The 13,425-nt window shown below is 35.3% G+C and overlaps 1 non-coding gene across 1 annotated transcript; it reads left to right on the top strand.

Moving 5' to 3' along the window:
• The first annotated feature begins 5,603 nt into the window (after positions 1-5,603).
• LOC142864024 (U7 small nuclear RNA) lies at positions 5,604-5,665 on the top strand. The gene has a single exon (XR_012914621.1). It is a non-coding gene; the product is annotated as a U7 small nuclear RNA (small nuclear RNA).
• The last annotated feature ends 7,760 nt before the right edge of the window (positions 5,666-13,425 follow it).

Here is a 13,425-nt window from a genome sequence, read left to right as displayed (position 1 = left end):
TATGTAGCTACCATCTCTTTTACGGATTTATTTATTGTCTCTCTCATACACACACATGAGCTTTATAGATATTTTTGCTCACCTCATTCCTTGCTTTAACTCCAGCCCTTGTAATAGTGCCTGACACATAGTTGGCACTATATATATATCATATAATATATAATATATTATATATATTATAGTATATGTATACTTTATACATTATATATTTATATATATATTTGTTCAGTGAAAGAATAACCATACATTTGATTTTTTATCTCATTAACTCATTTCACAAATATTTATTGAGAATTTACTATATATAAAGCACAGCACTAAGATTTGGGAAAGAGTAATGAACATGAGCGACAAGTGCCCTGACCTTATAAAAATATACATTATCTTTAGTCATTGTATATTTTTTTCTTTCACTATAAATTGTAAGAGTCTGAAATTGTAACAGTTTTATTTATTTTGTCCCAAAGTACCTTACTCAGAACAAAACATTCATATATATATATATATTTGAAGAAAATCATAAGCTTCATGATTATGCAAGGATTTTTTTGGTCCTAAAATCTTCAACAGTAAAAATATAAAATATCAGTGAACATATTTTCAGAGGCTAAAGCAGAAACATGGAAACTAGTTAAAAAGGCTATTGCAGTTGCCCAGGCAGAGTAGACAATTGCTTGAACTAAGAGGAGGCGGTTGAGAGAGGCTCATATGTTACAATGAAAAATGTAAGGATTTTATTAGGGAAAATACTGCCTGAGAGAAAGTAGGGAGAGAGCCAGGGGAATCTGGGAGTTCTATCAGTCTACAAATCAAGTCTTACCTGGAGTGAAGGGGAGAAGGAATTGAGGTTGGTAGAAGTGCCCTAAGCTGCCATATAGTCTAGAAAAGTTCAGCAAAGCTGTCAGGAAGCATGAACTCAGCATAAACTCATGCAAACATGTAGAATTCTGGAGTACAGCTATTCCATTCTTTAGAGATAATTATGCTACTTTTTTAGATACAGTTTCTGGCTTGCTACTGAATCCTACTGCATACTGAACACTGGATCACAGGCCACCAAACTGTCATGTGATATAAGCTTCCCATCATAAGTTGGATTCTGTGTGACCTGCCAAGCCATAAGGAGTGGCGTGCATCACTGCTCTTCATCATCAAGAAGTGGCATGTGTGATATCAGGCATGAGCAGACCCTAAGGGCACAAATAAGTTACGTGAGAAATAGTCCACATTGTCATGGTTCCTACTCTTGCTGCATTGCTTTCTCTCAACCCCACACACAACCTCATGAGGAAGTTACTGTAACCAACTGACTGAGGAATAAAAGCATCAGATTTAGTTTCCAGAAGGTTCTGCAGGGTATGCTGGCCCACCCAACAGTGAACAATGGCAGCATTACACCCTCACTCAGTAATAACCTGCAAGGACAGTTGTGATGGGAAATGCTTTTGTGCTCAGAACTTCAAGCAGTGCAGCTCTTTGTTATTTGCTTGGAAGAAGAGCTACCCAGAGGTACAGACCCATAATGATTCTTACTCAAGTGGCTAACAGTTTGGCCGGATGGTCAAGAACTTAGGAAGAGCATTATTAGAAAAATGGTGGCAATATTGCCTGGTACATCCATACAATGTAGTATGTTTCAGAAATGAAAAAAAAAAACACCAAAACTTCTAACCCTGCAATAGCATAGATAAATATCAAAATCTTTATTCTAAGAAAATCAGGCAAGTAAAATCAAATGGTGACACATTTAATTATTCCATTTGCAGAACATTACAAGAAAGGCAAATTTTAGATATAGAAAAGTGATCAGTTCACACAAGAGGCTATATAGGAAAGAGCTCTCTACAAAGGGACATGGGAGAATATGGGGGTGGGGAGTGTTGGAATTATTCTACATCTTGATTTTGGTGGAAGTTAACAACTATATATGCTTAGCAAACTGCATGGTAAAATGGCAAATTTTACTGAGGAAAGAATGTAACTGAATGAAAGAAAAGCCAATTGAATGACCATATTAATATCTGAAAAAGTAGGTGTTACACAGAGATTATTACAACAAAGGAAAAAACTTATGAGGTAAGTTTCAATTCATCAAGAAAACATAATAATCTTATATGTAAAAGAGGCTAATAACAGAGCTTCAACACATATGAAGCAAAAGCCGATAAAACTAAAAGAATAAAAACATTCACAGCTATAGTTGAAAATTTCAGTATTTCTTTCTTGGCAACGGATTTATGAGAAGTTGGAAAAAATCGGCTAAGTATATATAAAAGAATTGAACAATGATTGTCAGTTTATCTAATTGAAATTTATACATTACTATACCCACCACCAAGAGAATATATATTTATTATTTTCAAGTGCACATAGAACATACATCAAATAGACCAAATTCTGGGCCATTCCAAATAAATAAAATAAAATTCCAGATGAATTTAAAAATTTAAAATAGGCAGAGTTTATTCTTAGACCACAACAGAAATAAACTAAAAATTAATAATAGAATGATACCTGGAAAAATCACTAAATAATTAAAACTTGAAAACACACATCAAAATAAGCCATGGTTCAAAATAGAAGTCACAATGAAAATTGGAAAATATTTTGGACCAGATGAAATAAAGAAATGTTATTTAAAAATTGTAGTGCGCAAGCAAAGCAGTACTTAGAAGAAAATTTATAAACTTGAGTGCTTAAAATCAATGTCTACCTTGAGAAATCAATGTCTACCTTGAGAAACTAGGAAAATAGAATCAAATTAAAGTCAATGTAAGAAGAAAAAAGGAAAATAAAGATAAGAACAAATTAACGAAATATGACACAGAAAAAAGAACTGGGAAGAAATAATGAAACCAATGACTTGTTTTTTGATGAGATCAATAAAATTAATCAAACCTCTAGTCAGATTGATCAGGAAAAGAAAGAGAAGATACAATTAACCGATGTCAGAAATGAAAGAGGGGACATCAAATCCTTCAGACTTTTGGAAGATAATAAGGGAATATTGTACAAAATTTTACACAAATAAATTTTATTTGTATAAACTTAAAGAATCGACTAATTTCTTTAACAAAGTACAAACTACCAAAGCTCAGTCAAGAAAAAATAGATGATGTGAGTAACCACACATCTATTTGAAAAAAATGAATTCATAATTTAAAAACTTCTAACAAAGAAAACTTTAGGTTTAACTGGTAAATTTTACCAAATTTCAAAATAAGACATAATGCCATTTATATACAAATGCTTCCAGAAAATTGAAGAGGGCCAGTATTACTCCAATACAAAAACTAGATAGACATACAAGAAAGAAAGAAACCAATATTTCTCATAGATACAAATGTAAAAATCTTTAACAACATCATTGAAATGTTACTTTTTAAATAATAAAATCCAACATTTCCTAAAACTATACTATTTAATGGCTGTGATGGTTAATTTTATGTGTCATCTTAACTGGTCCACAGGATGCTCAAATATCTGATTAAACATTATTTGGGGATGTATGTGAGGGTATATCCAAAGGAGATTAATATTGGAATTGGTAGACTGAGTAAAGTAGATTTCGCTCCCCAGTGTAAATGGTCATGATCTGTCCTGCTGAAGACTTGAATCAAAGAAAAAGGTGGAGGAAGGTCGAATTCTCTCTATCTGTTTCTGCCTGACAGCTTAAACAGAGACACCAGTCTTCTGTCCTTATACTACCGGCCCTCCTGTTCCCAAAATTACACCACCAGTACCCTGGTTCTTGTGCTTCTGGACAGTAGATCAAGGGACCTTTTTGCCAATGTAATCACATGAGCCGATTCTGTGTGTATGTTTATATATGTTTGTGTATATGTATGCATGTATGTGTGTGTGTGTGTGTATAGATTGGGGGGGGGAGTGTATATAACCTATTGGTTCTTTTTCTCTGGAGAACAATGACCAATATAGTGACCAAGTGGGGTTCAAACCAGGAAAGTTGGTTTAACATTTAAAACCTTAGGCAATTCTCCATGTTAACAAAATAAAAAATAAAACAACATGATTACCTCAAAGATACAGAAAACTCATTTGAAAAAATTTAATACCCATTGAAGATATTTTTTAAAAACACTAAAGTAATACATGTATATAATTAAACTTTCTTGACTTTAAAAATGGCATCTATGGAAAACCTACAGCTAGCATTATATTTAATGTTGAGAGACTGAATGCTTTCTCCTCAACATCAGGAATAAGACAATCTGTTCTTATCATGTCTGTTCAACACTGTACTGGACAATCTGGCTACTGAAATGAGGCAAAGCAAAAATTCCAGATTGGAGAGATGTAGTAAAACTATCTGTATTTATAGATGATATTTTCATCTACTTAGAAAATCTTTTTTAAAATAACCCTTTTTAATAAACACTATTTAGATTTAATAATGCTATTTGGCAAGGTCTCAGAGCATAAGGTCAATATATAAAAATCAATTGTACTTTATATAGTAACAATGAACAAGTAAAAATGAAATTTAAAAACCAATAACACTTATGACAGCATCAAAAACATTTAATATCTAAAAGTAAATAGAACAAAAATTTTTCACACTGGAAACTATAAAACAATATTAAGGAAATTAAAGACCTTAGTAAATGGTGGTTTATTACCATGTTTGTGGATTAGAAGATTCGAAATTATTAAGATGTCGGTTTTCTTGAATTTGCTGTATTTACGCAATGTAACCCATGCCATGGATTACACACACACACACGCACATTGGAATATTATTCAGCCTTTAAAAACTAGGATATCCTGCCCCTGCCATTTATAACAACATGGATGAACCTGGAGGACAATATGCTAAGTGAAATAAGCCAGACACAGAAAGAAAAATATTTCATGATTTCACTTATACGTGGAATCTTAAAAAGGTGAATAAATACAGACCATAGAATGGCAATTACCAGCAGTGAGGAGGTTGGGAAAATGGAGAATGTTGGTCAGAGTACAAAGTTAACAGTTATGTAGAATCACTAAGTATAGAGGTCTAATGTTCAGCATGATGACTATAATTAATAATACCATCTTATACGAAATTTATGAAAAAAAATTTATGAAATTTTTGAAATTTCTCATACGAAATTTAGGAAAAGAGTAGATTTTAGGTGTTCTCACCACAAAAAAGCAATTATGTGAGTAGTCAAGAGATGAATATATTAATTTGATTGACTGTAGAATCATTTCACTATATATGTATATCAAAACATTATGTTTTACACCTTAAATATACACAATTTTTATTTTTAAAACACCCTCAAGTAGCAATAAAGGCATCCTTTGGTATCCATGGGGGATGGCTTCCAGGAGCCTGTAGATACCAAAATCTGCAGATTCTCAAGTCCCTGATATAAAATGGCACAGTATTTGCATATAACCTATGCACATCCTCCCATATATTTTAATTCATCTCTAGATTACTTATAATTCCTAATATAATGTAAGTTCCATGTAAGTAGTCTTTACATTTTATTGTTTATGAAATACATAAAAAGTCTACGCATGTTCAGTACAGATACATTTTTCAGACATTTTCAATCTGTGAAAATTTCTAATAGAAAAATCCAGTTAGACGGTGTTCCAGCTCTTTTAGAATTTGTCTAGCAGGTTTTCCGGTCCTCACCGGGAGACTCCCCAAAAAAGAAAAGAAAAATCCAGTTAGTTTTCTCCAGTTCTATTCATATATATATGAAATATATATAAGTATATGGTATATTGACATTTTTAATAAATTACAGCAAGATAGATTCATTTTTAAAATCACCAAAGTATTTTTAGATCTATAGGGCAACATGAACATTGAATACTGCTATCAAAATACAAAATAGTTGTTTTGTACTTACTTTTCCCTCCAAAAGTGAAATAAATAATGCATTGTTTCTGTTCTCCCACTCTCTCTCTCTGTTTTCTTTTTCTGTTAGTGGAGTGTTAATTTCATCACATTCCACTTATATAGTATGTTTTAACAGTTTTCACACTTTGATAAGTACTTTGGTGAAAAAGCAGTGAGCAATGTGCTCAACTTAACATTTCTAAAAATGACCTTAACATTTATATTAATATTTCCTGGATATGTTTTTTGAATAGGTAACTTCTATCTTGTCTCATATATTTTTGCTCACATTTTTAGGGTTTATTATTCATACGTGCTTGCAAAGACTAAAAACCAGCACTTATCCATGTGCAATAACAATTGGAGAATTACTACAGGTTCATTCTCAAAAGAAGTTTATTTGATTTTAGGTTACTGCCTTCATGTAAGTTGGCATCGGAAGCTGAGTAGCTAATGACTTGTACATGCATTGATCCTCCTATTCTTAAATCTAATTGTTTTGAAATTAGAAAGAAATGTTCATGATAAGAAGCCTTCGTGATAACTATGAAGGCAAACTACTACATGAAGAAGATAAAGTTCAGCACATCTAGAGTACATTCCTTATAGACATTTTCGGGGTGGTGAGGCTGAGAGGAACATTTTTACTTTGGGATGTTAAAACCAGGAACAGACCCTTCAGCATGACTTTAGTTTTCTCACGTCTTTTTTTCATTTGATAGTTTGTGCCTTCAGCTTCATTGCAGATGACACAGTGAGGAGTAGTCCCAGGTTTTAATCTGTATCCTGACAATGGCATTGTCATATAATAATCACTGGGTCCAAATTATACTGATTTTGCTTCTTATAGATCCTTTCTGTAAAATATTTTGCTAGAAATCATAACACACTTCTTACTGTAAACTGTAACACAGTAATTTATACTCAGCAATCATACTTTAAAAACTGATATAATTCAGTAAAGCTGAATTTTATTCAACACCCATATGTGTTAACCACACCCAAATGATGGAATTTATTTTCATTAAGAGACCCCTACAATTCCTATTTTCTCATGTTCTTGCTTTTTTTTAACCTCAAGATATAGAATTTGACTCCAAAGATATGGCATTATCTCTAATTTAAATTTAAAGTGATATATAATTAGAGTTGTGTTTGCCTTATAAAGTTATATTCTTGGCAACAGGAACCAGGGAGTTGGCTGGTGGAAAGAAATAACAAATTCTTCCTTCCCTTGTTTTTTCCTAATTCCTTCCTTCCTCTGTCAAAAGTCACAATGCACCCTTCAAAGAAAACACATCATGAGTCAGAGAGATCCTGACTCTCCAGCTTTCATTCTGTGTACACTGGTATTGGCAAATGACACAGTTCAATGCTAGCACACTGTCTGCTTATCTATTGACCTAATTGACAGTGCCCATGACATGTGTCAGGGCGACTTCTCTTGGAATAGCTCACAGATTTGAGCAAATCAGAAGGGTAAGAGAGGGAAGACCTAATCACCCCTGCTCCTTTATCTCCAGAAGAATAAAGTGCTAGCTTGACTATATGGGGATCATGCCAAAAAGCAAGAAGAAATAATTTGCAAGACACATATATGCAAGAAGGACATGCTTCCCAGGAAAGACAATAGAAACATGTTAGTAAGGGCCACCAATGTGGTCTCAGGATCAGGATACAGCTGTGTGACAATCAACAAAGGAATTTTCAAGGAGTTCCTGGACAGTGATGACTCAAATTATTCATCTAGAGGCAGGTGCACTAAAAAGGAGGAACCCTGTTAACTCCTAATATGGAGAATAAATATAAGGGTCCAAGAGAATGAGAGTGAGAGAATTACAGAAAGCAAGCTCAGAGATGCATGGCGAGGCTGATAAATTAGTAATATAGCCTGAGGCTTTATGCCAAGAAAACTGCCAACACCATGGCTCAAATTGTCATGAGACGTGTTTAGTATCATGTCAAAAAAAAGTTAAATTTCACCTCCCCTTATCTAGCAGAGAAGAAAAATAAATATATATTAAAAATGTCCCATTGTGATCTAACCCATAGGTTACATTATACTTGCTATTTTTCACACACCATATATTTCTCAGTATACTACTAAGCATTTTCTGGGTCATAAAGATTGAGAATTTAATTAACTAAAAAAAAAGCCTATTAATCAATCCCTCTTTGAAAGGGGTCATGAAATGTCTCCCAATTAAAAAAGGAGGATCCCAGATTAGTCCGTTGTCACTTTTGCATTCTTGACACACATTTTCAAATAGCAAGACAGACCTCGCCACACACGAGTCAGTCTAACTGGGAACTGCAGTAGTATAACACCTCGTGAACACTGTAGATATTAATGGTTCCTGTCAGTTTAAGCTCTGCAAATACTGTGTCTGTTCCATAGAGATAATGATTTGATTCCACTCCCCCTAATTTACATTATAGGCATTTTACAAACTATTCACTTCTTCATTTATTTGACTAATATTTATTAAGTGTTTATCATGTGCCAGGCCTTCTGAGAGACCTTTGTTTATTGCTACTCAGGGTAAACTTTGGAAGAATGTAAACTGCACATAAACCAAAAACTTTTCAGTTTTTTGAATAATGTAGAGCTGCTGAATTAATTCACCTTTAGGATAAACATCCTAAGGATGATTATTGTTTTCTTTCCTTTTATAATCTCTTTCTTCTGTCTTAAATTATAAGCCTTTGGGAGGCAAGTATTGAATCCAGTTTATTCTCATTTTTTTTCCTAGATATCATCCCACATAGAAGGCCTTCAATATTTCCTACAGATGTTGACACAAATACAAACAGAAAAATATTCAAAATATTGTCATTTATTAGAGCAAAATGCAAAATACTATTTATAGGAGTATAATTAGGTTTTTAAAAATCTACTATTTAGTGTCAGCTATTTCATTCATTTATGCATCCTTCCATTTATTTCTTCAACCCTTTTTACTGAGATCCTACTATGTTCCAAGAATGAAGCCAAATGCTGAGGATAAAACAGTAAATAAAACAAACATGGGCTTTGCAATCTGAATGGGATTGTGTTTTTCTAAAGTGGAAAGTAAACAAACAAACATACAAGCAATCACATGCTGTGATAAGTGCCCAGAAAGATACTAAAGGGGCACCACTACAGAGAACAATGAAACGAGGTTACCTTAGTTTACACATGTAAGTCTTCTCTAAAGAGGTGACCTTAATCTAAGAACTGATAAATTAGAGAATGTTAGCAATTTTTCCAAGTGCAAAGGCTCTAAGCAGAGAAAGAACTTAGAGATGCCTCGTGTATTGAGTTGGATATTGTGCCCACAAAATTCACGTCTGCCTAGAACCTCAGAATGTGCCCTTATTTGGAAACAGGGTCTTTGCAGATATCATCATTTTAAAATGAGGTCATACTGCATTAGGGTAGTCCCTAATCCAATGACCAGCATCCTTACAAGGAGAAGGAAATTTGGACATAAGACCTATGGGGAAGAAACCATCTGATAATGGAGGCGGAGACTGGAGGTCGTTGCCACAAGCAAAAGTACATAGGAGCCACCAGTAGCTGAAAAACTCAAGGAAGAGTCTCCCCAGACCCTTTCGAGGGATCCTGGCCCTGCCAACATCTTGATTTGGGACTTCCAGATTCTTAAACTGCGAAAGAATAAATTTCTATTGTTTTAAGCTCTCCAGTTTGCAGTAATTTGTTACAACAGCCCAAGGGCACTAATACACCCATAAAATCTCAGAGGCTAGAACCAACAGGTGAGAGAATTTTTCTCTGCTGAGGCTCCTAATCTGGGTTATGGCAATTCCTTGCATCCTTCAGTAAAATTCAATGAGAAAACAAAACCGCAATTGAGAATACAGAAAACGAAGAAAATAGGTTTTTGTTAAGAGTGATTATATCTGCCTTTGGGCAGAAGTTTTAAAAGTCATAAATAGATAGTCTTGCATCTTGCTGGGTCAAAAAAGCTAAATATTCTGTCCTAAACTGAAGGATATGGAAGCAGAGATAGGGAGGCTGAGAATGAAATGGGAGCAGAGCTGGAAGGAGATGTTCCCCAATTTCTCCAGCCCTTTTAAGCACATTCTGCTCATCACTCCTGCTCATCCATGGTGACAATTGTGCCAGTGTAAAGGCTATCACTGAGATGCAGCAACAGGTTGTGTCCTCTCCCCAGTGGGCTTTCCACCAACCCAAGAGATAGGCCAATGGAGGACATTAATCTAAGCACTTGTGGTTTGGCAAGAGAGCACTGAATCTACTTTCTAAGAGATGGATTATCCCAAACTGTGGAATAAATTTAAGGACGATAATGTGACAAGATCTAATTTTGGTTGTTAGCATATCAGTTAACAAAAACAAATTGACAAAAACTCTCAGATAAACTCTAATCTGGAAAACAAAGACCTTTAATTAAAACACTTAGGTGCTCCTTAGATTTCCAAACTTGTACCCATAGAGGGATCTTCCCAGTACCTATCTCTGATGTGGTCACAGAGAGTGATAAAAAATTGACAAGGCAAACTGGTAGAATTCATATTGGTAAATTTTTGTTATCTCACATTAGCAGAATATGCTATATTGTATGGAGTTGTGAATTTTAAAAGGTGAGATTTATTTGAATGTATCTATTTTCCTTCTATCAAATATCTGGGTGATTGGGCAATGTTTGCCTTGGGCACTTTTCCAAGGTCTCCAGACTATTAGGAGCTATGTTGAATCTGATCAAGATGAGTGAACAGCACATTGAGTTCTTAGACTTGGAGTTGGATGACCCTGGATATGGCTTTGGTTTTCTCTTGCTTGGGAAGGAATAAATATATGGTCTCTTGTAGATGGCAAGGTTGCTTAAAATTAGATGAAAATAATTTGAAATTCTATATATTGGAGGAAGACTTTATCTGGATCATAAACAGCCTGGAGTTAAATCATATTATATATGTATTGTTTTTGCCTTCCCACTATCTATTGCCATTTCTCTGGTTCTTTATGTATCATGGAGTCATTTATTTGCCATTTTTAGCCCATGTCATTTAGGGTGGTGCCCACCCCAGACTCAGGCAAAAAGAACCCTGTGTCTAGTTCAGAGATGGAAAGGATCATTAAAATCCAATAAGCATGAGTTTCAAGCTTGTTTATAAGAGTCTACTGACTTAGCAACTTCCTATCCCGCCTTTTCATGGGAAATTACTAATCTTTCAAAACCAAGTTTGAATTAGTAGTTTCAAAACTACTCCTACCACCCCCCCTGGGGGGATATACTGTCTCTGGTAGTTCTTCCTACATAAAGCTCCCAGGGCCACTGCCTTGTGCCCTGAAAAATCAGCTCTGCATTTCTGTGAAAATTGATTGGCAGGAACCTCATGGGAGACCCAAAGATAGTGAAATACAACAAAGGTAAACAAACATTTTGCAATAAGAACAATAATAAACATAAACAAAACAAGGGTATTTTTTCTCTTTATCTTCTATAACCCTTCTTCAAATCTCAAAAGAGAAAAAAAAATGAATCTAGCAACACTCATACTGATCCAAATTAATTTTACTCCACAGGAATGTAAGTCTAAGTTCAATTAAGCAAGTGGTTATTAGGACTATCTGTGCTGTGGGCCGCTGGAGGAAAACCACTCAAGTTGACGAATAAAAGGAAATTCCTGACTTCAGGTTGGTCTGGAATTTTAAAACTCAATTCCCAGGAAACTCAGCACTGTGTTTTTACTGAACTATTTACTGAGTCAATGTAGCTGGTTAATATTTTCATTAGGAAGGAGAAATTCAACACAGAAAAATCTCTCCAGAGACTTTTATTAAAATGAGGTAGACAAAGTTAGATCACAATCCACAGGAGCACAGAGGAGGGCTACCCAAGTCAGCCTGAGGTTTTCAGAAAGTGTCCTAGGATGAGAAAACTTCTCATGCACTGAGTTCTTTAGGGTAGAGAAACTTGATGTTGAATGGGGGGAAGATTACTTCATACTAAGAAAATGGAAAGCACAGAATGGTGACATGAACAGCCTGGCATTTTTTAAAAGCGACAAGTCATTTTGTAAGAAGTTACTCAAAAGATAAGTAAGACAGACTTAGCTAGGAAAAACGTGAAAGGAAGAGTATATTAGGCAGAAAAAATAGTGTGAAAAGTCTCTGGGGAAAGGAGTAACCAAGAACATTTGAAAGCTGAAAGAGGCTATTGTGGTCAGAGCACAGTGAAAAGGAAGAAAGAGAATCAAGGCCAGGGAGACAGCGAGGAGGGGCTCGCCCATGCAGGGTCTCGTGCGCATGTTCAAGATGGTATTTTGTCCTTGCTTCTCAAAGAAGCTATTAGTGCTTTACGGAGGAATGATATGTTTTATTATTTCAAAATATTATGGGAGAACAAATGTTTTTGGCTACATGGATCACCTTTGCCATGCTTGAGTAGAGTTATAAAATGTGCCCATCACCCAGATAGTGTTAACTGTGCCCATCAGATAGACTTTAGCCCATCCCTTCCAGCCCCCTTCTCCCTGCTGGACCTCCACTCAGTTTCACCTCCCTCTGTGCACACGTGTGCTCATTGGTTAGTTACAATTTAATAGTGAGTACATATGGTATTTGTTTTTGCATTCTTTAGACCATTCACTTAGGAAAATGGTCTCCAGTTCCATTCAAATTGTTGCAAAAGGCATTAAACCATCCGTCTTCGTGGCTGAATAATATTCCATGGTGTACCATTTCATTAATCCACTCATGACTTGATGGGCACTTGGATTGATTCCACATCTCTGCAATTGTGAATTGTGCTGCAGTAAACATTTGAGTGCAGGTGCCATTTTTGATAAAATGATTTCTTTACTTTTGGGTACTCAGTAGTGGGATTGCTGGATTGAATGGTAGGTCTAATTTTTATTCTCTGAGGAATCTCCATACTGTCTTGCATAGAGATTGTACTAATTTGCAATCTCACCAACAGTTTATAAGCATTTCTTTCTCTCTCCATTCACACCAGCATCTATTGTTTTTAGACTTGTAATAAAAGCCATTCTCACTGGGGTATGGTGGTGTTTCATTGTGGTTTTAATTTGTATTTCCCTGATGATTAGTGATATTGAGCATTTTTTCACATGTTTGTCGGCCATTTATCTACCTTCTTTTCAAAGCTTCTGTTCATGTTATTGCTCACTTTTTAATGGGCTTATTTGGTTTTTTCTTGCTGGCAGGCTGGTGCTTTGTCCTCAAGAAGTTTCCAGTTCCCTGGTGGAAGCAGCATTTGGGTTTGAGAGGGTAGAAAGGCTCTCCATCAGCTTGGGAACCTGCTGACTGCCAGAGATGTGCGGGGGCGGGGGGGAGAAACACTGCTCCACCTGCCCTTTTTGCTGGACTCCAAGCCACTCAGGAATTGTCCTCTGATGATATCTTGCCCCTTCTTGTTCTGCTCCAAAACTTCCTCCTATGGAATCCCTTCTAGGTTCTGCCACTTTTCCCTTGGAATCACATCTATCTATGATTGTTTGTTTTTTCTTTTTCATCCAAAACTTTTCCTTCTTTCTGAGATGATCTGGCAGCTGTTGTCTCTGGTCAG

Source organism: Microcebus murinus, chromosome 23 (genome assembly GCF_040939455.1).
Source record: "Microcebus murinus isolate Inina chromosome 23, M.murinus_Inina_mat1.0, whole genome shotgun sequence".
Lineage (NCBI taxonomy): Eukaryota > Metazoa > Chordata > Mammalia > Primates > Cheirogaleidae > Microcebus > Microcebus murinus.
Note: the sequence above shows the minus strand (reverse complement) of the source record. Positions and strands in the feature narration are given on the sequence as shown.